This window comes from Felis catus, chromosome A1, assembly GCF_018350175.1.
Source record: "Felis catus isolate Fca126 chromosome A1, F.catus_Fca126_mat1.0, whole genome shotgun sequence".
Taxonomy (NCBI): domain Eukaryota; kingdom Metazoa; phylum Chordata; class Mammalia; order Carnivora; family Felidae; genus Felis; species Felis catus.
In genome coordinates, this window is record NC_058368.1 from 89,858,617 (window position 1) to 89,883,751 (window position 25,135).

The window sequence follows — 25,135 nt, forward strand, 5'->3', positions numbered from 1 at the left end:
TCGTTCTGGCACATGATCTGCAGATCTGCTGACCAGCTGCCACACACCAGGCATTGTTCTTGGCACTAGATATATAGCAGTGAAGGACCCAGACAAAGACACTGCTCCAGGGAGCTTATATTCTAGGGTGGGAAGGGAGAGACAGGACAAAAACAAGCACATGGGGACAGACACAGGAGCCAGGTGGTGGAGAAACAAAAGGCCAAGACCATGAGCAGCAGTTGCAAGAGAGAAGACAGGAAAAGTTTCCATCGAGAAGGGGACATTTGAGCAGAGACGGAGGGAAAGCAAGAGAGGGAGCCATTCTATCTGGGGAAGAGCCTTCCAGGCAGAAGGAGGCCAAGAGCAAGGCCTAGAAGTGGGTCCGTTCTTAACTATGCCTTTGGGTCACCTGCAAGCCCCGTACCACCACCATCAGCCACAGAATTAGGCCCTTGACACCTGCTGGTTCAGTCATGGTACCCATCCCTGTGTGCATGCTGGGGGTGGGAGAGGGGGACAGGACTTTCCACCTAAGCCAGGTCAATGGGAGCTCCTTTCATGTGGAGCAGAGAGACATGGCTTTCCCTCCAGTCCTAGAACAGAGGCTGCCATGTCTCCACCCAGGGGAGAAGCTGTCTGCATGAACAAAGCCAACACATGCTCAGAAACTGATGGAGGAAAGGGGGAAAGGGGATGGCTGATTCCTGTCATGATTCCAATTTTCCTAAAGACCCCTTTCCTCTGCCCTTCCTAATTTGATCTGGCTTCTGTGTTGTTATATACATATGATATATATGATATATATATCATATATGATATATATGAGACATATGATATATATGAGCTGTGACACACAGAGCCCGATGCGGGGCTCGAACCCATGAATCATGAAATCATGACCTGAGTTAAAGTCAGACGCTTAACCAACTGAGCCACCCAGACGCCCCTATATTTTTTATTTTCTGTTTATTACAAGGCTTTGGCATCTTTAAAAAAACAAAACAACAACAAAAAACCTTTCTGGCCAGGGAGACTATTCCTCCTGGGGCAGGCCAATTCTCTGAAATGGCAAAGGGCCCAACACAGAGAGCATGCCTTTGATATGCAAACTCCAAACCAACTGTTCGAGAGCCAGAGCTTCTCTACCTGGTCCCTAAAGCCCAGGAGACAGTGTTCCTCTGCCTTAATCATCCCAGGCCTGGTGACCCACTACTGGGGACCATCCCTGTAGCTTAAAGCCAAACCAGCCCATCCTAAACTGTCCACCTTGCTCTGCCTTGTCTTTCCCAAGGAAACCCCAAGAAAGACTCTGGCCCAGATTTCCCACCTCACTCTTGTCTTCTGCCTCCTGAGCACGCTGGTCTCTTTCCCATGTGGTTCTGCACAGTGTACCCTGCCTCCTGTCTCTAGAACCAGTGAGAATAATCAACTTTATTTTCCTGAGCCTCTTTTGGGACTCCTCTGGGGTCACCCCTGACTGACCATCGTGTAAAAAAAAAAAAAAAAACAACAACAACCATGAAACATCTTTCTCTTCCCGTCCTTCCCTGACTTTCTCACATGTGAAACTCTTCTTTATTCTTTTAGATCCAGTTTCAGTGTCACCTTCTCTAAGAAACCCACCTCAACAGCCTCTCCTTCCCCAGCAGTCCTGTCACCCACAGCTCAGTAGTCGAATGGCAGGTATTTGGGGCAGAGATGCTCAATACTTGGTGTCACCCAGAGCCCAGTGCAACATTCAGAAAGCGCCAAGCAAGTCCAAATCAGCCGAGATGTCTCTTGGAATGGAGCTGGTCCAGCCTTTTAAAAGAGAAGAATCTGGCAAAATGTGGCAAGAACTTCAAAACTAGTACACCATTGCCCTAATACTTCTAGGAATCTGCTCTTTGCAAATAATCTTTAAAAATAAAAATAAATCAACATATGGGAAGGGGGGGAGAGAAGAAAAGGAAGCAAATCACAAGAGACTCTTAATGATAGCAAACTGAGGGAGGTGAGTGGGGGATGGGCAAGATGGGTGATGGGTATTAAGGAGGGCACTTGTGATGAGCACTGGGTGTTGTATGTAACTGATGAGTCACTGAATTCTACTCCTGAAACCAATATTGCACTGTATATTAACTAAATAAAATTAAAAAAAATTTTTAACATTTGTTCATTTTTGAGAGTGAGAGAGACAGAGCATGAGCAGGGGAGGGGCAGAGAGAGAGAGGGAGGGACAGAATCCGAAGCAGGCTCCAGGCTCTGAGCTGTCAACACAGAGCCCCACGTGGGGCTCAAACCCATGGTCATGGCTCAAGACCATGACCTCAGCTTAAGTCCGACACTTAACCAACTGAGCCACCCAGGCGCCCCCAACTAAATAAAATTTAAATAAAAATAAAGAGGGGCACCTGGCTGGCTCAGTCAGTAGAGCATGTGACATGCTTGATCTCAGAGTTGTGAGTTCAAGCCCACGTTGGATGTGGAACCTACTTAATTATAAACAAACAAACAAATAAATAAATTTCTGCCTAGAATGGCTTATCACACTGTTATTTGTTTTAAATTTATTATTGGTCATTGAAGTTATGCATGCACGCAAAGTAAAGACATAAGAAATTGTGCAAAAAATATATCAAGAACAGCAGCCCCTTCATGTCCTGGTCAGGTTTTCTAGTTGGTTCTTTAGGCATTAACTTTCATACCTCTAAATAGCATGCTTATATTGCTACTTCTGGATTGTTTCATTTTAAGCTTTATTTATTGCATTTCTACAATGTAAGATGAAAATTTCGCTCACGTCCCCTCCTTCTCACGCCCATCCCGACTTTAAATCCCTCATCTCCCAATATGTGCAGTTTTATTGTCATTTTAGCTAGATTGCTATTCAGGCACTGTATCATTATGTTTATGTAAATGCTATTCACAGCTGAACATGTGGTGCCATAATTACTTCTCCTTTCCTAGAACAGCCTTTTGTTTGCACTAGAGGTAATGACTGCCATCTATTTCTCTATGTACTCATCACGAATTTCATCCCTAAACTTTTTTTCTACTTAGGCAAATCTCCTTTTGACTGTGTAAAATCATATTAGATGTCTTTGCACCTTGAACCTCTTGAGGAACTCTTTCCCAGGGCCTCCTGGTCCTCTTCAGTCTGGACAGGGGCTGGAATCTCCTGTCTTAGATCCTGTGTTGTTCTTTTTCCTTGTGCTATAAGCACATTCTCTAACAGCTTCTAGAAACCAAAAGCATGGGAGGTAATGCTTTTGAGGACCTGCATGCCTGAAAATGTCTTTAATTTACTCTTATACATAACTGACAGCTTTGTTGGATATAGATATCTAACCAGGGGTATATTTTCTCCCATTATTGTGATGGTGTGTGCTGCTTTCCCAGAGTAGTTATCGAGACATCTGAAGCCATTCTAATTGATTATCTTTTTTTAAAATGAAATCTGGTTTTTTGTTTTTCTTCTTGTCTAGGATCTTATAAAATATGTGCTTTTTATTCAGTATGCTAGAATTCTATTGTGATGTATTTTGGTTTGGTGTATTTTCATAAATTGTGCAGAGAACTTGTTGAGGAAGGTGTGCTCTTTTTTGGGAGACTTGTGTCAATAATTTCTTGAATTATTCCTTTGGTCTCTCTGTTTCCTGTTTCTTCTTTCTGAAATTCCTGTTATCCAAACATTAGACTTCTTGGGCTGGATTATGTATCTAAAATTTTTTCCTTATATTTTCCATCTGTTTTCTGAACTTTATATTTCTGGGATCATATTTCTTAATATTGTTTTTTTTAATTTATTTTTTAAAATTTATATCCAAGTTAGTTAGCATATAATGCAACAATGATTTCCAGAGTAGATTCCTTAATGCCCCATACCCATTTAGCCCATCCTGCCTCCCACAACCTTCCAGTAACCCTCTGTTCTCCATATTTAAGAGTCTCTTATGTTTTGTCCCCTTCCCTGTTTTTGTATTATGTTTGCTTCCCTTCCCTTATGTTCATCTGTTTTATATCTTAAAGTACTCATATGCATGAAGTCATATGATATTTATCTTTCTCTGTCTGACTAATTTTGCTTGCATAATACCCGCTAGTTCCATCCACATAGTTGCAAATGGCAAGATTTCATTCTTTTTGATGCCGAGTAATACTCCATTGTATATATATACCATATCTTCTTTATCCATCCATCCATTGATGGACATTTGGGCTCTTTCCATACATTGGCTATTGTGGATAGTGCTGCTAGAAACATTGGGGTGCATGTGCCCATTTGAAACAGCATACCTGTATCCCTTGGATAAATACCTAGTAGTGCATTGCTGGGTCATAGGGTAGTTCTATTTTTAGTTTTTTGAGGCACCTCCATACTGTTTTCCAGAGTGGCTGCACCAGCTTGCATTCCCACCAACAGTGCAAAAGAAATCCTGTCTCTCTGCATCCTCACCAACATCTGTTGTTGCCTCAGTTGTTATGTGAGCCATTTTGACAGGTGTGAGATGGTATCTCATTGTGGTTTTGATTTGTGTTTCCCTGATGATGAGTGATGTTGAGCATTTTTTCATGTGTCAGTTGGCCATCTGGATATCTTCCTTGGAGAAGTGTCTATTCATGTCTTTTGCCCATTTCTTCACTGGATTATTTGTTTTTTGGGTGTTGAGTTTGATAAGTTCTTTATAGATTTTGGATACTAACCCTTTATCTGATATGTCGTTTGCAAATATCTTCTCCCATTCTGTTGGTTGCCTTTTAGTTTTGCTGATTGTTTCCTTTGCTGAGCAAAAGCTTTTTATTTTGATGAGGTCCCAATAGTTAATTTTTGCTTTGGTTTTCCTTGCCTCTGGAGATGTATTGAGTAAGAAGTTGCTGCAGCCTAGGTCAAAGAGGTTTTGTCTGCTTTCTCCTTGAGGATTTTGATGGCTTCCTGTTTTACATTTAGGTCTTTCATCCATTTTATTTTTGTGTATGGCATAAGAAAGTGGCCCAGGTTCATTCTTCTGCATGTCGCTGTCCGGTTTTCTGAGCACCACTTGCTGAAAAGACTGTCTTTATTCCATTGGATATTCTTTCCTACTTTGTCAAAGATTAGTTGGCCATACATTTGTGGGTCCATTTCTGGGTTCTCTATTCTGTTCCATTGATCTGAGTGTCTGTTCTTGTGCCAGTACCATACTGTCTTGATGATTACAACTTTGTAACACAGCTTGAAGTCCGAGTGGGATCATATTTTTAAGTTTTTCTTTCCATGCATGGTTTCTGCCTCCTTCAAGTTATTTGTTTGTTTGCTTATTAGTGTTGGTATCCTGACTTGATATAGGAAAATTTACTCACATGTATGGTAATCCTTGACTATCCACTCACATCTAAAATGGGGGAAAGCCAGGGCGCCTGGGTGGCGCAGCCGGTTAAGCGTCCGACTTCAGCCAGGTCACGATCTCGCGGTCCGTGATTTCGAGCCCCGCGTCAGGCTCTGGGCTGATGGCTCAGAGCCTGGAGCCTGTTTCCGATTCTGTGTCTCCCTCTCTCTCTGCCCCTCCCCCGTTCATGCTCTGTCTCTCTCTGTCCCAAAAATAAATAAACGTTGAAAAAAAAATTTTTAAATAAAATGGGGGAAAGTAGAATGGAGGATTTTCAGTTTCAGCCACAACAAACAAGTATTACATTTATCTTCCTCTCCTAGACAACTATCACACTGTGGAAGAAATATGAAGTGACCTTCAAAAAAAGGGAAGCATGGGAAGTCCCACACCCATCCCAGCTTTCCTCCTGATAGCACCACAGATTGTTGCTGAAATAGGGGCATTGGTTTTATTAGGTGGATGAAATGAGGATTTGAGTTTAGAGCTGCTACAGTAGCTGGAATCTGTGAGGTAGAATAACAGAGAGGAGGGACCTGGAAAGAGAAGACACATAGAAATCTGTATGGTGGTCCCTTTGAGTCCTCAGCCAAACACTGAGCTGGCATCCTGAGGGTAAGTCTTTGTGAGGCCACTCTGAGAACAATGATTAGGAAACTGAGCTGAATTGAGATTCCTAAGATCATACAGTATTGGAAAGAATTGCAATTTCAAACAGCCAAAAGAAAAAGAACTTGCTGAATGTCAGGCAATCAGATGGAAAACCACAAAGGTAAATAAAACACAATGCTCTTTAAAGGAAAACTACATAATCTAGTCCCACAATAATGTAGCATAACAATGTCCAACATACTATCAAAATTTACTAAGCATAAGAAGCCCATAAAAAGATGGGGAAAAGTCAATAGAAACCAACTCAAAGGTGACAAAGATTCTGGAATTAGTAGACTGAGTTTCAAATCAGCTATCACAAGAAATTCAAGGAAAAGATGGGGGTCCAGCCAGAAATGAAAACATGAAAAAAGGGAAAAATTAAAATTCTAGAACTAAAAAAATGCAATACTTGAAGTTAAAAATTCACAGAATGGGCTTAATAGTAAAATGAACACTACAGAAAAAAGGATTAGTAAATTTGAAGGTAGGTCAATATAAAACTACCCCAACTAAAGTACACAGAGAAAAACAAAAAGAATAGAGCTCTGGTGACCTGGGGGGAGGGGGTAATATCAAGCACTCTTAAGATATATGTAACTAGAGTTTTCAAAGAGTGATATTTGGGCAGAAAAAGTATTTGAAGGAATAATGGCCAAATTTTTTCTAATTTTTCCCAGTTTTATTGAGCTATAATATACATATAACATTATATTAGCTTCAGGTGTACTATCTGATGGTCACCACAGAAGTTTAGTTAATATCCATCACCCTACATAGTTACAACTTTTTCCTCATTATGAGAACTTTTAAGATTTACTCTCTTAGTAACTTTCAAATACACAATATAGTATTGTTAACATTAGTCACCAGGCTGTACATCACATCTCCAGGACTTATTTGTCTTTTAACTGGAAGTTCATATCTTTTGACCATTTTCACTCATTTTGCCTACCCTCTACCCTCCAGTTCTGGCAACTACCAATCTGTTCTTGGTGTCTGTAAGTTTGGGCTTTTTAATATTCCAAATGTAAATGGTATCATACATTTAATCTTTCATGTTTTTTAAAAACCAGTTTTTTTTTTTAAATTTTTTTTTTCAACGTTTATTTATTTTTGGGACAGAGAGAGACAGAGCATGAACGAGGGAGGGGCAGAGAGAGAGGGAGACACAGAATCGGAAACAGGCTCCAGGCTCTGAGCCATCAGCCCAGAGCCTGACGTGGGGCTCGAACTCACGGACCGCGAGATCGTGACCTGGCTGAAGTCGGACGCTTAACCGACTGCGCCACCCAGGCGCCCCTAAAAACCAGTTTTTTAAAAAAACCTCACATTTTTTCCTTCTGTATATTCAACGACCATATATTTAAAACACATAGTTGGATCTTGCATTATTCAGTTTGACCAGCCCTGCCTTTCATTGAAGTGTTTAGTTCATTTATATTCTGTTAATCATTGATATAATGAGTTTATTGTCAAGCATCTTTCTGTTTGCTTTCCATTTGTCCCATGTAGTCTTTGTTTCTTTTTTCTTCCTTTCCTACCTTCCTAGAGGCCAATTTAAAGTTCCATTTTATCTCTTCTATTGGATCCTTCCTTAAATTTTTTTTTTCAACGTTTATTTTTGGGACAGAGAGAGACAGAGCATGAACGGGGGAGGGGTAGAGAGAGAGGGGGACACAGAATCGGAAACAAGCTCCAGGCTCTGAGCCATCAGCCCAGAGCCTGGTGCGGGGCTCGAACTCACGGACCGCGAGATCGTGACCTGGCTGAAGTCGGACGCTTAACCGACTGCGCCACCCAGGCGCCCCTGTGTGTCTTTATTTTAAACTTTTTGTTGCTTTCCGAGGATTACAATATTCAACTTCAATTTTTTACAAGCCACCTTGATTTATTATTATACTTTTTATATATAATTTAAGAAACTTAAAATAGTATAGTCCCTTTTACTCTCTTATATACTTTATACTATTGTTATTATGTTAATATATGTTGTAAACTCCACATTTCATGGTTTTCCTTATTTTCTTGAAACTGTCAGTTGTCATAAAAAAATAAAGAAACTAGGAAGAAGCTGGAGTGTCTAGACAAAGTAAATTTCAGGATAAGGGCTATTACCATAGATAGAGACATTTCATGATGATAAAAGGTTCAGTTCATCAGGAAGATATAATACTTATAAGTGTGTACACTCAACAGGAGAACTTTTAACATTCAGGAAGCAAAAACTGACTAATCTAATGGAGAATTAGACAAATCATCAATTATAGGTGGGAATTTTTACACTGTCCCTCAGTAATTGATATAAGCCAAAGTAGACCCCCCCAAAAAATCAGTAAGAAATGAATAGTTTTAACATTACTATCATCCAATTTAATCTGATATATGTAAAACAGTACACTCAACAACCTTGGAATATAAACTTTTTTCAAGTGTACATGTAGCATTCATCAAACTAGACCACTTTTTGGTCAAGAAAACAAATCGTACTAAATGCAAAATGATTGAAATCGTGCAGCACATGTTCTCTGACCACAGTGGAACTAAATTAGAAATCAAAGACGAAAAACAATCTGGATAATTCCTAAATATGTTAAATTGATCAGAACACTTTAAAATAATGAATGGGTCAAAGAAAGAATGCTGTGGAAAATTAGAACGTATTTAAACTGAAAGCTAGGGAAAAAACAAAAAACAAAATAGCAATATTTGTGAAATGCAGCTAATGTAGAGCTTAGAGAGAAATTTATAGCTTTCATAGGGATTCAGGACAGATCCCCTTCCTCCCAAATGTGCCACTTTGGCGTGTGTATTATTTTGAACTAAAGGCACGTGAGATCCTTCAGGCTTAAGAGAAACTTTTATCCTTCCTTAATCACACAGAAGAATCTAAATTGGAGGTCTTTCTCAGAATAAAGGTTATTAACAGAGAGAAGTTTTATCTGAATGACCCACCTGTATGGCAGGGCAAACATCTAATTATCAAACCCCTGATCTTCTTATCATCCTGTGAAGTGTATTCCTTTCTTCTGAAGTCCCAGACCCCTACTCTCTTCTTAGTTCAGAATGATATATATATACCTCATTCTGACTGACTGTTTTGGAATTTCCATGTCTATATGGATTCCCCATTCATATGCTTATTAAATTTGTTTTTCTCCTGTTAGTCTATCTCGTAACAATTTGTTTCTTAGTCCAGCCAGAAGGACCTTTGAGGGGACAAGAATGTTTGGTCCCCAGTGCTTTATTTTTTTTCAATATCCAGTTCTTTTTTTTTTTTAATATAATTTATTGTCAAGTTAGCTAACATACAGTGTATAGTGTGCCCTTGGCTTTGGGAGTAGATTCCCATGATTCATCACTTACATACAACACCCAGTGCTCATCCCAACAAGTGCCCTCCTCAATGCCCATCACCTATTTCCCCCTCTCTCCCGCCCCCCCATCAACCCTCAGTTTGTTCTCTGTATTTAAGAGTCTCTTATGGTGTGCCTCCCTCTATGTTTGAAACTATTTTCCCCCTTCCCTTCCCAATGGTCTTCTGTTAAGTTTCTCAAATTCCACATATGCTCCCCAATACTTTAGATGTTTATATTGTACAAGAGTGAAAATTTAAAGTCAACTTTGTTCAGTTTCTGCCTGCAAATTTAGGGAAAAAGAGCAATAAATTAGAAGGAAAAGGAACTCATCACTTGCCTAGAAGCAAATAAAACAGCAAACATATAAACAATAGAGGAAATACACAAATCAGAAGATGGTCTTTTGACAGAGGAGTCAGCTTGAAGGGGTCCCAATGGCCAAATGTGGGAACATTTGAGGAACAAAATAAATAATGGGTTATAACCCACATGATAAAATCAATATCCATCAATCTGATATAAACAAGTATTTAAATATATAATTAAATAAGGGAGAAGGGGAAGCCCTTTCTTATAACAGCATTCTAATTCATCAATGTAGAAGTAATGATGGAAATAGAAAATCACTACTTGGCAAGCACCACCGTAAAAATTGTTGCCAGCAAGGAACCATGCCAGCAGCTAAACATTAGTAATCTAGAAGTCTCCCCCAACAGGGTGCCTATTAATTACAAGGGTGAAAATAGTAACTTTATTGTGGAGGAAAATGGCATTCACCACCTTAAGCAAGTGACCAAGACTGATGTTAGCAGTGATGAGACACATCAACAGCATGTACCTCCTGGTAGGATGCACTGGGGGGAAGGACTCGGCAACTATTCATGCATGCAGCTTCTTCTTCTTCTTTTTAACATTTTTTAATTTGTTTTTGAGAGACAGAGCATGAGCGGGAGAGGGGCAGAGAGAGAGAGGGATACACAGAATCTGAAGCAGGCTCCAGGCTCTGAGCTGTCAGCACAGAGCCCGACGCAGGGCTTGAACTCATGAACCATGAGAACATGACCTGAGCCGAAGTTGGACGCTTAGTCAACTGAGCCACCCAGGCGCGCATTGTGTATGCAGCTTCTTGTCCACCCCACACTCACATGGAAGTATTTATGGTTGCCACAGACTACATCAAGGTGACTGTGTATTTGTCAGGATCTGATCAGAGAAGCAGAACGTGCAGGTGATTATAGGGATTTGTTAGAGGAGTTGGACCTCACGCAGCATGGGAGCTGGTTGAACAACGGGTCAACTCTTGCTTCTGTGTCTGGTGCTAGAACCTGAAGTCAGCAGACCAGGCAATCAGAAGAGATTTGAATGTGAAGAGGGGGAAATAAGGACAAGCTAAGACCTGTAAGCATGGATCAGAGCCTATGAGAATGGACTGGAACCCATGTCGATCTATCTCTGTCTTGAAGCCTCCAGCTTAGATGAGGAAAGTGACCTCCTGGCACCCTTCATCATGGAGCTATACATGTACCTGGCCCAGAGCCTGAGAAGCCAAAGGAGATTCTGGCAGGAGCTAGAAGAGCTGTGTGCTCGGAACAGCTGCCTATACCAACCAAGTGAGCCAGCAGATAAGCATGCTGTGAGGGCCACAACAGGGCATTGCATCAAAGAATATGGTTGCTGGGACGCCTGGATGGCTCAGTTGGTTAAGCATCTGACTTCAGCTCAGGTCATGATCTCATAGTCTGTGAGTTCAAGCCCTTCATCGGGCTCTGTGCTGACAGCTCAGAACCTGAAATCTGCTTCAGATTCTGTATCTCCTCTCTCTGCTCTCCCCTGCCCCCTCCCATGCTCTGTCTCTCTCTGTTTCTGAAAAATGAATAAACCTTAAAAACTTAAAAAATAAAAAAGAATATGGCTGCTGTTTCACTTCCACTTCCATGATCTCTGGTGAAATGTCTCTGTAGCCCATGCGGACCTGGAACTTCACGGGGATGGGAATTCTGGGAAACAATTCTAGCTCAGCTAACTTGATGGGATGCAAATCCACCACACTTCAACACAGAGAAGCCACCACCTTGGTTTTCCTCCAGGCACTTGTGGTCCTGTACCCCCCCCCCCCCCCACCATGCCAATTCACAGCTCTCTGGGTCCAGGCACAGTCACACAGACTGGGGGGGGGGGGGGAAGTTCACTGTAAACAGGGTTCATCAACAATTGTTCATGAATGGCATTTCACTTGTATCTTGACTCCACATCTTCCAAGGAAACACTGCTCTAAGGAAGGAAACTCCAGGTCATTTTTCCAGTCAGGCTTACTTCTGTGAAGAAAGGGTCCAGGCCTGCTGTTACCTTTTCTTTTCTTTCTCTCTTTTTTTAAAAAAAAAATTTAATATTTACTTATTTTTGAGAGAGAGGGAGAGAGTCGGAGCATGAGTGGGCGAGGGGCAGAGAGACAGGGAGACAGAATTCGAAGCAGGCTTCAGGCTCTGAGCTGTCAGCACAGAACCTGACACCGGGCTTGAACTCACGAACAGCTAGATCATGACCTGAGCAGAAGTCGGATGCTTAACCAACTGAGCCACCCAGGTGCCCCATCTTTTGTTTTTAAGTTTATTTATTTCGAGAGAGAGAGCGAGAGAGAGAGCATGCGTGCATTTGTGGGAGTGGCAGAGAGAGAGGGAGAGAGAGAATCCCAAGCAGGCTCTGCACTGTCAGCACAGAACCCAATGGCTGGACCCATAATCTCTTGAGATTATGACCTGAGCCAAAATCAAGAGTAGTAGGTTTAACCGATTGAGCCACTCCAGCGCCACCTGCTGTTATTTTTTCTCATGAAAGTGTTCCCTCTTTTTGTATTCTCTGGAAGAGTGAGATGGTTGCAATGTCTTCCTTAAATGGGACAATTCACCAGCAAAACCACCCGGCCTAGAGTGTTTTGTAGAAAGGTCTTAAATTATGAGTGAAATTTCTTTAATATTTAAAGTCTTCTCTAGATCTTCCTTTTTCTATTTTGCTGGGTTGTATGTGTGTTTTTCCAGGAATCTATTTTGTCTTCATTTTTCAAATTTATTGTCATGAACTTTTATATAACATCTTATGACATTTTTAAATTTTTCTTGATGTTTATTTACTTTTAAGAGAGAGAGAGACAGAGAGAGACAGAGTGCCAGGGGGTGGGGGATGAGCAGGGAGAGAGAGGGAGACACAGAATACAAAGCAGGCTCCAGGCTCCGGGCTGTCAGCACAGAGCCCAATGTGGGGTTCGAACTCACGAATCATGAAATCATGACCTGAGCCAAAGCCGGACGCTTAATCGACTGAGCCACCCAGGCGCCCCACATCTTATGATATTTTTAATGTCTAAAGAATATGAGGGGTGCCTGGGTGGCACAGAGAGTTAAACATCCGACTTCGGCTCAGGGCATGATCACGCGGTCCGTGAGTTCGAGCCCCGCGTCGGGCTCTGTGCTGACAGCTCGGAGCCTGGATCCTGTTTCAGATTCTGTGTCTCCCTCTCTCTCTCTCTGCCCCTCCCCTGTTCATGCTCTGTCTCTGTCTCAAAAATAAGTCAACGTTAAAAAAAAATTTTTTAAAGAATATGAGATCCTGCTATTTGTGACAATGTGGATGAATTGGAGGACATTATGCTAAGTGAAATAAGCCAGACGCAGAAAGAAAAATACAGCAGGATCTCACTGATATGTGGAATCTAAAAAAGTTGAATACATGGAAGCAGCAAGTAGAATGGTGGTTACCAGAGACAAGGAAATGGGGGAAAATGAGAAGATATTAGTTAAAAGGTACAAAGTTATGTATGATGAATGAGTCTAGAGATCTAATGTACAGCATGGTGATTATAGTTAACAATATTGCCAAGAATAGATTTCAGGTACTCTCACCACACACACACGCGCACACACACACACACACACACACACACACACTGGTAGCCATGTAAGGAGATGCATATATTAATGAGCTTGACTGTAATAATCATTTCACTATATACATGTATATAAAAATGTCATATTGTTTACCTTAAGCATACACAATTTGTATTTCAAAATAAGAATATGTAGTGACATTCTCTTTTTTGTTGCTGGTTATTTGTGTCTCTTCCCTTTTTTTCCTTAATTTCATTGGAGGTTTATCAATGCCATAGTCTTCAAATAGCTCTATTTTCGAGTTTGCAAATTCTCACTATGTGTATGTTTCTTTTACGTTCACTCATTTTTGCTCTTATCAGTATAATTTCCTTCCTTCTATTTTATTCGCGTTTAATTTGCTAATCTTTGCATTTTTAAAAGCGTAGTTATTTTACATGTAGTGAGATGTCTGTTTGGAGAAGAGGTCCATTGTGTGTGTTCAATCCACCATCTTTAACTAAAAACTCAGAATTGTTTATATACAAAACTGGGAAATACCTAATTACTCAGCCTTAGGCCTAACTCAAGGTCACAAACATTACTTCTAGAAGGTTTATAGTTTTGCATTTTACACTTATGTCTCTGATGCATTTTTTGTTAATTTATGTGTAAGTTGTAAGGTATATGTTGAGGTTTTTGCTTTCCCATATGTACGTCCAATTTTTCCAGCAACATTTATTTTTTTCTTTAATGTTTATTTATTTATTTTTGAGAGAGGGAGGGAGGGAGGGAGAGAGAGAGAGAGAGAAAAAGACAGAGACGGAGGGGAGGGGCAGACAGAGAATCTGAGGCAAGCTCCATGCTATCAGCACGCTGATGAACTGTGATATCATGACTTGAGCCAAAATCAAGAATTGGATGCTTAACCAGCTGAGACACCCAGGTGCCCCTCCAGCAACATTGTTAAAAGAATTATCCACTTTTCACTGAATTGTTTTCACATACTTGTCAAAAATTAGTTCTTCATATATGTAAGTCTAATTTCTCAACTATTTTGTTCCATTAATCTATTTCTCTATTATGTGAATATCACATAATTTTGATCATACAGCTTCATAAAAAGTATTAAAATTAGGTAGTGTTAGTCTTCTAATTTTGTTTCTTTTTTTTTCAAAGTTATTTTGGCTATTCCTGGTATGTGAATTTTAGAAACAGCTTCTCAATTTCTACAAAAAGCCTGTTGGAATTTAATTGGGATTGTACTGAATCTATAGTTTAACTTGAGGAGAATTACTATGTTAATTAGCAATAATTCATTGCTAATACACACAAATAAAATTGACTTTTGTACTTTGATCTTGTATCCCGAAATCTTGTTAAATTCATTTATTAGTTCCAGTAGCTTTTGGTCGACTCCACTAGATTTTTACATAGACCATCATGTGGTCTATGAATAAAGAGTTTTATTTCTTTTCCAATCTGGGTTGATTTCATTTCTTTTTTCTTGCCGCATTGAGCTGGCTAGAAGTTCCACAAAAAAACCCTGAAATTTTAAAACTAGAATTTTTAATGGCAACAAAAATATGAAATGTGAATAAATAAAACAAAAGGTGTGTCCCAAAACAGAAGCAACCCTCAAACACCTGAAGAGTATTTTGATCCTTTTTTCCTGTTTTTTTTTTTTCTCTGTGTCTCTCTCTCTCATGGCTCCAGGTATGTCAAGAAATCCTTATCAAACTTTCACTGATGACTAAGCTAAAGGAACAGATGCTTAGGGGCCACACATACCAAAGTATAGTCTTTATAAAAGTGGTCTTTAAAAGTCACTAAACTGGGGTGCTTGGGTGGCTCAGTCGGTTAAGCATCTGACTCTTGATTTTGGCTCAGGTCATGATCTCATGGTCATGAGGTAGAGCCGCCACCCCTCACCCAGGCTCTGTGCTGGGTGAGGAGACTGCTTAAGATTCTCTCTTTCCCCCTCCCACTTAGACATGCTCTCTGTCTCTCTTTCTCTCTCCCCCCAAAATAAAATAAAATAAAATAAAATAATAAAAGTCACTAAGCAAACAATTGCAACTCACAGTAAGCAATAACAAACACTGAGATGACAGAATCTGATTTCCAGGTTACAACAGCATAATATTTTATTTTATTTTATTTTATTTTATTTTATTTTATTTTATTTTATAAATATTTTATCTTTTAAAATTTAATTTATTTTTTTGAGTTACATCCAAGTTAGTTAGCATATAGTGCAACAATGATTTCAGAAGTAGATTTCTTAATGCCCCTTACCCATTTAGCCCATCCCTCCTCCCAAAACCCCTCCTGTAAACTTCAGTTTGTTCTCCATATTTATGAGTCTCTTCTGTTTTGCCCCCTTCCTGTTTTTATATTATTTTTGTTTCTCTTCCCTTATGTTCATCTGTTTTGTCTCTTAAAGTCCTCATATGAGTAAAGTCATATGATTTTTGTCTTTCTCTAACTGACTAATTTCACTTAGCATAATACCCTCCAGTTCCTTCCATGTAGTTGCAAATGGCAAGATTTCATTCTTTTTGATTGCCGAGTAATACTCCTGTGTGTGTGTGTGTGTGTGTGTGTACCACATCTTCTTTATCCATTCATCCATAGGTGGACATTTGGGCTCTTTCCATACTTTGGCTATTGTCAACAGTGCTGCTAGAAACATTGGGGTGCATATGTCCCTTTGAAACAGCACACCTGTATCCCTTGGATAAATACCTAATAGTGCAATTTCTGGATTGTAGGGTAGTTCTATTTTTAGTTCTTTGAGGAACCTCCATACTGTTTTCCAGAGTGGCTGCACCAGCCTGCATTCCCACCAAAAATGCAAAAGAGATCCCCTTTCTCCGCATCCTCGCCAACATCTGTTGTTGCCTGAGTTAATGTTAGCCATTCTGACAGGTGTGAGGTGGTATCTCATTGTGGTTTTGATTTGTGTTTCCCTGATGATGAATGATGTTGAGCATTTTTTCATGTGTCGGTTGGCCATCTGGATGTCTTCTTTGGAGAAGTGTCTATTCATGTCTTTTGCCCATTTCTTCACTGGATTATTTGTTTTTTCGGTGTTGAGTTTGATAAATTCTTTATAGATTTTGGATACTAACCCTTTATCTGATATGTCATTTACAACAGCATAATATTTTAAATGCCCACGGTTTAACAAGTGAAAAAATATTAGGCATGCAATGAAACAAAAAAATATGACCTATTTACAAGAAAAAAAATAATAGAAAGTGTCCTAGACATTGGAATTACCAGACAAAAACTTTAACTTAACTTTCTTAACTATACTCAAAGGAAAAAAAAGTGAACCATGAACAAAGGATTAAAGGAAACCAGAAGAAGGATATCTCAACAAATAGAGAATACCAATAAAGAAATAGAAACTGTAAAGAGGAGCCAAATGGAAAATTTGAAGATCACTATAGGCTGAATGTTTGTGCCCCGTCGCCCAATACATACTCTGAAATCAAATCTCCAAAATGATGATATTTAGAAGGTGGGCCTTTAAGGAAACTGTTTGGAGGAGGAGGGCCTTCATGAAAGAGATTAGTGTCTTTACAAAAAGAAACCTCAGAGAATTTGCTTGCCCCTTCCGCTCTATAGTTTGATAAGGTTATATAACCTTACATATAACCATATGTAAGGTTACAGTGAAAAGATGATGGTCTATGAACCAGAAAGTTGGGCTCTCAATGTACCTGGGTAACTCAGTCAGTTAAGCATCTGACTTTGGCTCAGGTCATGGTTCGTGGGTTTGAGCCCTGAATCAGGCCTCTGTGTTAGGTTCAGAGTCTGCAGCCTGCTTTGGATTCTGTGTCTCCATCTTTCTCTCTGCCCCTCCCCCATTCATGCTCTGTCTCTCTATTTCTCTCTCTCAAAAATGAATAAACATTAAAAAAAATTTTTTTAAAAAGAAAGTTGGGTTTTCACCAGACACCAAATCTGTCAACACCTTGATCTCAAACTTGTAGGTTCTATAAATTGTGAGAAACAAATTTCTCTTGTTTATAAGCCACCCAGCCTGTGGTATTCTGTCACTGAGGCCCTAATGCACTAGGAAAGAGATGAAAAGTCCAATACCTAAAATGAAAAATTCACTAGCAGGGACTAAAGCAAACCTGAACCGGCAGAAGAATAATCAGAGAATTTAAAAAATAGGTCAAATTAAATTATCCAGTCTCATGAGTAGGAAGAAAAAAGAATGAAGAAAAATTAACACAGTCTAAGAGATCCATGGGACATCACTGAGCATGCCAACATTGGAAGTCCCAGAAAAAGAGAGAGAAAGGGGGGCACCTGGCGGTTCTGTCAGTTGAGTGTCAGACTTCAGCTCAGGCCATGATCTCATGGTTCATGAGTTCTGGCCCTGCTTCGGATGGCTCAGAGCCTGGAGCCTGCTTCCGTTTCTGTGTCTCCCTCTCTCCTTTCCCTTCCCCGCTCATGCTCTGTCTCTCAAAAATAAATAAACTTAAAAAAATTGTTTAAAGATACAGAAAGGAGCAAAAAGAATATTTGAAGAAATAATTGTGAGAATCTTACCAAATTTGATACAATACATGAATGTACATATCCAGGAAGCTCAACAATTTCTGAGTGGGATAAACTCAGAAATCTGCACTGACACACATTATAATTAAACTGTGGAAAGACAGAGACAGAATCTTGAATGCCATTGTGACAATGTGGATGACTCTGAAGGACATTATGCTGAATGAAACAAGTCAGACGGAAAGACAAATATTGTATGATCTCACTTATATGTAGAATATAACATACTTGAATTCATAGAAACAGAAAGTAGAATGGTAGTTACCAGGGGCTGGGTGGAGGGGGAAATGGAGAGATGTCAAGAAGTACAAAGTTTTAGTCATGCACAATGCATAAGTACTGGAGATCTAAGACACAACAATGTGACTATAGTTAACAATACTTGATAGTATACTTAAAATTTGCTAAGAGGGTAGATCTTTTTTTAAAGATTTTTATTTTTTTTAAGTTTATTTATTTTTGAGAGAGAGAGAGACAGAGCGTGAGTGGGGGAGAAGCAGAGAGAGAGAGAGAGAGGGAGACACGGAATCTGAAGCAGGCTCCAGGCTCTCAGCTGTCAGCACAGAGCCCATTGCGGGGCTCAAGTTCACAGACTGTGAGATCATGACCTGCACCGAAGTCAGATGCTTAACTGACTGAGCCACCCAGTTGCCCCTAAGATTTTTATTTTTAAGTAATCTCTACACCCAACATGGGGCTCAAACTTACAATCCCGAGATCAAGAGTTGCACGCTCTTCCAACTGAACCAGCCTGGTACCCCCTCTAAGACGATAGATCATAAGTGTTCTCCCCACCCGCCCCCCAAAGTGATAGCTATCTGAAGAGATGGATATGTTAATTAGCTTGAATGTGGTGATTATTTTGCAACATATATCAAAGAATCAAGTTGTACTTAAATTTATTATCCTAAATAGAGAAAATTCTTAATTGTCAAATATACCTCAACTTAAAAATTAACTAAGTTTTTAAAAGAGAGTAAAAAGACAACTGATAGAATGGGAGAAAATATTTACAAATCATACATTTGATAAGGGCCTAGTATCCAGAATGTATAAAGAACTCTCACAACTCAACAACAAAAAAGACAGTCCAATTACAAAATGGGTAAAGACTTGAATTAAACATTTCTCCAAGGAAGATACACAAATGGCCAACACACACATGAAAATATACTCCTTATCACTGATCATCAGGGAAACACAAATCAAAATCACAATGAGATACCACGTCATACCCAGAGGGCTGGCAATAACAACAGAAAATAACAAGTGTTGCCAAGGATGTGGAGTTGGATCCTTTGCGGACTACAGGTGGGAATGTAAAACATTGCCATCACTGTGGAAAAGTTTGGTTGTTCCTGGATAAGTTCAACATAGAATTACTATATGACCCAGCAATTCCACTCCTAGGAACATACCTGAAAGAATTGAAAGCAGGTACTCGAAAAACCAAGAACACACTGTATACACTGTGTATGTTAGCCAACTTGACAATAAATTATATTTAAAAAAAAAGAAAACAGGTACTTGAATAAATACCTGTACACAAATGTTTATAGCAGCATTATTCATAATAGTCCGAGTGTGTAAACAATCCAAATTTCCATCAGTGGATGAATGGATAAACAAAAGGTGGTCTATGAATATAGTTGACCCTTAAACAACACAGGTTTGAACTCTGAGGGTCCATTTATGTGTGGGTTTGTTACAGGACAGTACTAACTGCATTTTATCTTCCTTGTGATTTTCTTAATAACATTTTCTTTTCTCTAGCTTACCTTATTGTAAGAATACAGTATATAATACATATAACATATACAAAATATGTGTTAATCAACTCTTTATGTTATTGGTGAGGTGTTTGGTCAACAATAGGCTATCAGTAGTTAAATGTTTGAGGAGTCAAAAGTTATACACAAATTTTTGACTGCATGGGGAATTAGGGCCTCTAACCCCTGAGTTGTTTAAAGGTCAACTGTATAATCAAATATCATTTGGCTAAAAAATAAAGGAATGGCTTGATGATACACGCCAGAACTTGGAGGAATGGGGAAACCCTCTCAGTGAAAGAAGCCGGACACAAAGCACATGTATCATGAGATTCCATTGATATGAAGCATCCAGAATAGGCAGATCTATAGAAACAGAGAGCAGATTAGTGGTTGCCAGAGGTTGGGGGAAGGGAGAAATGGGGAGTGACTGTTAATGAGTCTGGGGTTTTCATTTGAGTTGGTGAGAGTGTTCTGGAACTAGATATTGGTAATGGTTGAACAGCAATATAAATGTACTTGCTGTCACTGAATTGTATGCATTAAAATGATTCAAATTCAAATAGTAAATTCCATCATGTGTATCTTACCATAATAAGAAAAAATGGTAAAATGCATATCTACTATACAGTGCAGCCATTCCAATGGTCTGGGCTCAAGTCCTGGTTCCTCAACTTCCTGGAGAGAGACCCTGGGCATGTCCTACCTCTGAGTCTCCTCTCTGGGTCCCGTGGGATTGGCAGAAAGCTGGTCAGCCTTAAGGCCATACTTAGGTGGGACTTGAGGGCTCAACTCCTTGGGGGTGGGGGTTGAAATCAGATCCTGGGGTCAGAATCAAGGAGACTGACAATGAGCTCCCCTGTGTAAGCCTCTAAATGTCAGCCTTGGTTTCCTAAGAAGTCACAGGGGGCACCGTAGAGAGAGACAACCTTCTTAGCATCCAGACTGGCATCTCCACTTTACACCTAAAGCCTTAGTGAAATTACCTTAGTGAAATTACCAAACCCTCAGAGCCTCAGTTTCCTCGTCTGTGAAATGGGGACAATAATATCTACTGTGGACTATGGGGAAGAAACAGTGATAAGAGATTTTATACTGTGCCTTATTCCAACAAGGTTTTGACGCAGCATGATAATGTGTGCCAAGGACCTAGAACCAATGAGTTTTCTCACCCTGTTCCCTCTCCCCTTCACAGGCTCACCCTTCTCCCTAGATACTCTGCCTTCATGACCTCACCCCTTCTCCACCCAAGATTTCAGGAGAGAGCTTGACAATCCCACCCTAGTGGGAGAAGCCTGTCTGTGTATGAACACAGAATCTCAAGACTGGAGAGAGGGACTCCTGGGAGAAATTTGGCGAGGACAAGGTCTTTCCAGGACCGAAAGCTGGAGTACTCGATTCTCACTGGGTGAATGAACACAGTCCACTCTGGGCTCACAGTCCATTCCCAAGGAAGTTGTATTTGTGGCCAAGACAGCATGGTACCAGCTTGGAAACACCCCTTCCCCCCACTTCCTGGCCAGCTTAGCTGTGCCTTCGCCAGATGTGGCTGAACTCAGAGCTCACTTCCCCAGGCCTGCTGTGGGCCTGGGCCCAGGCACACATGACTCCCTGTAATCACAGTGCCTGTAATCACAGTGCTGTCCACAATGCACTGCCTGGGTCACTAAGTTGCGACAGCTCTCACGCTTTGCCTTCCAAGCTAACAAGCCAAAATATGTAAGTCAAAGAGCCAGGCCCTTGCTGTGAGAGTTTCCCCCTTCTTGTGGATTATTTCATCAGAGCAAATTCCCAGCAGTGAGATGATTGGGCAGGAGAAGATGAACAAACATTTTTAGGGTTTTTGCTGCGTATTGCCAAATTATCTTCTGATGTTTGTATACTCTCACTATCAATAAATGAATATACTGGTTTCGCTACAGTGTTATTGGCATTGGTTCTTATCCTTAACTTTTCAAAACTTTTGCAAATAGCTTTAGTCTTCCATTTTCAGAAATACAGTTTGCCTGTCGTAAGATTCTTAGACTATAGACAAACGGGGAGGTCACTGGTAATCAGACATCTTTCACAAAATAACTCAATTTTTGGTTGGCCATCATCAGAGCTTTACTTAAAAAGCAAATCTTATTTTGTCCCTACATTTCTCATTATGACACTAATGATCAAGAAGTCTTTGGTGTTATCAAATGTATAGTCCACAGTCACATTTCCCTCATTGCCTCAAAAATAAAGTCTCAAAGCTCCTGTGTGGCTCTGTTGGTTGAAGGTCTGACTCGATTTCAGCTCTGGTCTTGATCTCAGGGTCATGGGATTGAGCCCCATGTGGGGCTCTGTGTGGAGTGTGGAGCCTGCTTGAGATTTTCTCTCACTCTGTCTCTCTCTAAAAAATTGAAAAAAAACTTTTTAATTATAAAAATAAAATCTTTAAAAATAAAATAAAGTCTCCTCTCACTTATCTTTTTCAAATAGGCTCCATACAATGAATGGATGATATGTGCTGTTATGTTTCTTAATTCTCTTTTAATCTAGAATGCCACCCACCATGCCTTTCTTGCCACTGACTCGCTGCATGAACCAGGTCAGTCATGCTGTCGAGTTGCCATGCTGTTGAGTTTAACCGGACCCTCTATCTTCTCTTCCTCCTCTAACCTGGAAGTCAGTTTTAAAGTGTTCCCTAAACCCATTTGCACTGTTGGCAGGAATGCAAACTGGTGCAGCTGCTCTGGAAAACAGTATGGGGTTTCCTCAAAAAATTAAAAATAGATCTATCCTATGACCCAGAAACAGCACTGCTAGGAATTTACCCAAGGGATACAGGAGTGCTGATGCATAGGGGCACTTGTACCCCAATGTTTATAGCAGCACGTTCAACAATAGACAAATTATGGAAAGAGCCTAAATGTCCATCAACTGACGAATGGATAAAGAAATTGTGGTTTATATACAGAATGGAATACTACTTGGCAATGAGAAAGAATGAAATATGGACTTTTGTAGCAACATGGATGGAACTGGAGAGTGTTATGATAAGTGAAATAAGTCATATAGAGAAAGACAGATACCATATGTTTTCACTCTTTTGTGGATCCTGAGAAACTTAACAGAAGACCATGGGGGAGGGGAAGGAGAAAAAAAAAAGTTAGAGAGAGAGGGAGCCAAACCATAAGAGACTCCTAAAAACTGGGAACAAACTGAGGGTTGATGGGGGGTGGGAGGGAAGGGAGGGTAGGTGATGGGTATTGAGGAGGGCACCTGTTGAGATGAGCACTGGGTGTTGTATGGAAACCAATTTGACAATAAATTTCATATTAAAAAAATAAAGTGTTCCCTAGACTCAGGTTCAGGTGTTTTTTTTTAATTTTTCTCCAATGTTTATCTATTTTTTTTGAGAGAGAGAGAGATAAAAAGAGAGGGAGAGAGAGAGAGAGAAGGGGGGGAGGGCAGAGAGAGGGACACACAGAATCTGAAATGGGCTCCAGGCTCTGAGCTGTCAGCACAGAGCCCGACGCAGGACTCAAACGCACAAACCACGAGATCATGACCTGAGCTGAAGTCAGATGTTCAACTGTCTGAGCCACCCAGGTGCCCCTGAGGCTCAGTTTTTTGAAAGAAACCTCAGAGGTCGGGCACATCCCCATTGGAGGGACAGGACATGTGGATGCTCCTCTCTTAGTGACTCCAACATTGGTCTCTGCAAAGTAAATGCCCCATCAACATTTTAGGCATTGATTGATGCCATCAAGGTTGAGATGTGGTCTTGACTGGCCTAAGGACTCAGAGCCAGGAAGTGGCAGGGCAGGATGTGAGCCCAGGTTTCTTGCCTTCTGCCAGGCTCCTCCCTGCAGTTCAGGATGGGTCATGGATCAGAGCTGGCCTTGGCATTGGCTGCCTTCAAGTGGTGGTAATTGAGGAAATGGTCACTGTGTAAGCATGCCCACCTAAGGCTTCTATGACCAACACTGTCTAGCTCAACAAATGTTTATTGGCCACAGTCTCTGCTCTTGTGGAACATAGAGGTCAGTTTGTTGGTGGCTGTGCCTGTAAGCTGTCCATTAGGGTGGCCAGATGAGGTTTGCCCTAGAGATGGAGATGTGGAACATTGGCAAGAGATAAAAGCTGAGACAAGTGCTTAGGTGGCTCAGCTGGTTAAGTGTCTGACTTTGGCTCAGGTCATGATCTCGAGGTTCACAAGTTTGAGCCCCGTGTGGGACTCTGTGCTGACAGCTCGGAGCCTGGAGCCTGCTTTGTGGGTTCTGTGTTTCCATCTCTCTCTGCCCCTCCCTCCCCCACTTGTACTTTGTCTGTGGTCTCAAAAATAAATAAAACCTTAAAAAAAATTTTTTTAAGCTGAGGCAAGGCAGTGGAGGAGACAGCCATAGAGCACGTGAGGAGTAAAGGGGGCAGATGGCCTTGGTGATGTCCCATGATAATGGAGGAAAAATCATCTAACATAAGGAAGGGACGTGCAAAATCTTACCAGACCCCAAATATCCAACAGTAGGAGTGAGACTATGTGGGCCAGTCTAGTCATCCTGGGGAACACATTAAGAGAATGACATAGGGCCACGCACGGATGTATGTTCCACTTAACAAGACAGTTGATGGTAAGAAAATCAAGCTGTAGAACAATATGGACAGATTATGCTGTTTATAACAGACATACAGATGCTTATAAGCACTAGAGGCGGACACTTGTGTCTGTAAATGCACAAAGAGTCAGCAAATCCAAATAATGTTTACCTGGGCCTGAGATTCACCGAAGGGCAAGTGGTCAAGGTATCCTTGGCTTTGTTGAAATAATTCCATTGGTATAAGAAAAATGTGTTCACCTGTTACTTGAATATTTAAAATTAATTGAACAGTATTAGTGGAAAGAAAGCTGCTCAGAGACTTTGTGGCAATGGCTGTTATCTCAGCCTGGAGGCTGCCAAGTCTGGGGACACTCCAGGCTTGGGGTGAGGCAAGATGGACAGCTCCCTGAGGCCCAGCCCCTGGCTACCACCCCAGGCACTGGGGGATGCAACATGCCAGCCTCCCATCATCCAGCCAGGCCTGCAGCAAGCCCTCCTTCAAGGTGGCAGGGGCTATTGTCTCCCTGGTTTCCTCCTGAGGATGGGGGAGGGACCAACAGGGGACCTAAGGGTCAAGACTCTGGTTGAGTGTATACTGAGAATGGATCCCTGGCCCACCTGTGACGTGGAGAGTTCTGGAGGTGAGACTGACCTTGGGTGGGGCATTTTAAGTGCATCAGCTGCCATAGGCAGTCTATAGTCATCCAGGCTCCATCTGTGGTCACTCCCCCAGATCCAAAGCCCCTCCAGATGGGCTGCCATCCCTACCTCAGTCAGAACAGACCAAGGTATGACCAAGGGGACACAAGAGGCTCTTCCCTCCCAAGTCATGCTCAGGACCCTGGGACCCAGCTTGGAAAGGATGCTCCTGGGCCTCTGGAAGGCTGGGGATGAAATGGATCTGCAAAGTTAGAGGGAAGAGCAAACCCGGGCCCCTCCCTCTCTCTCTGCCCCTCCCCTGCTTACACTCTGTTTCTCTCTCTCTCAAAAAATATAAATAAACATTTAAAAAAT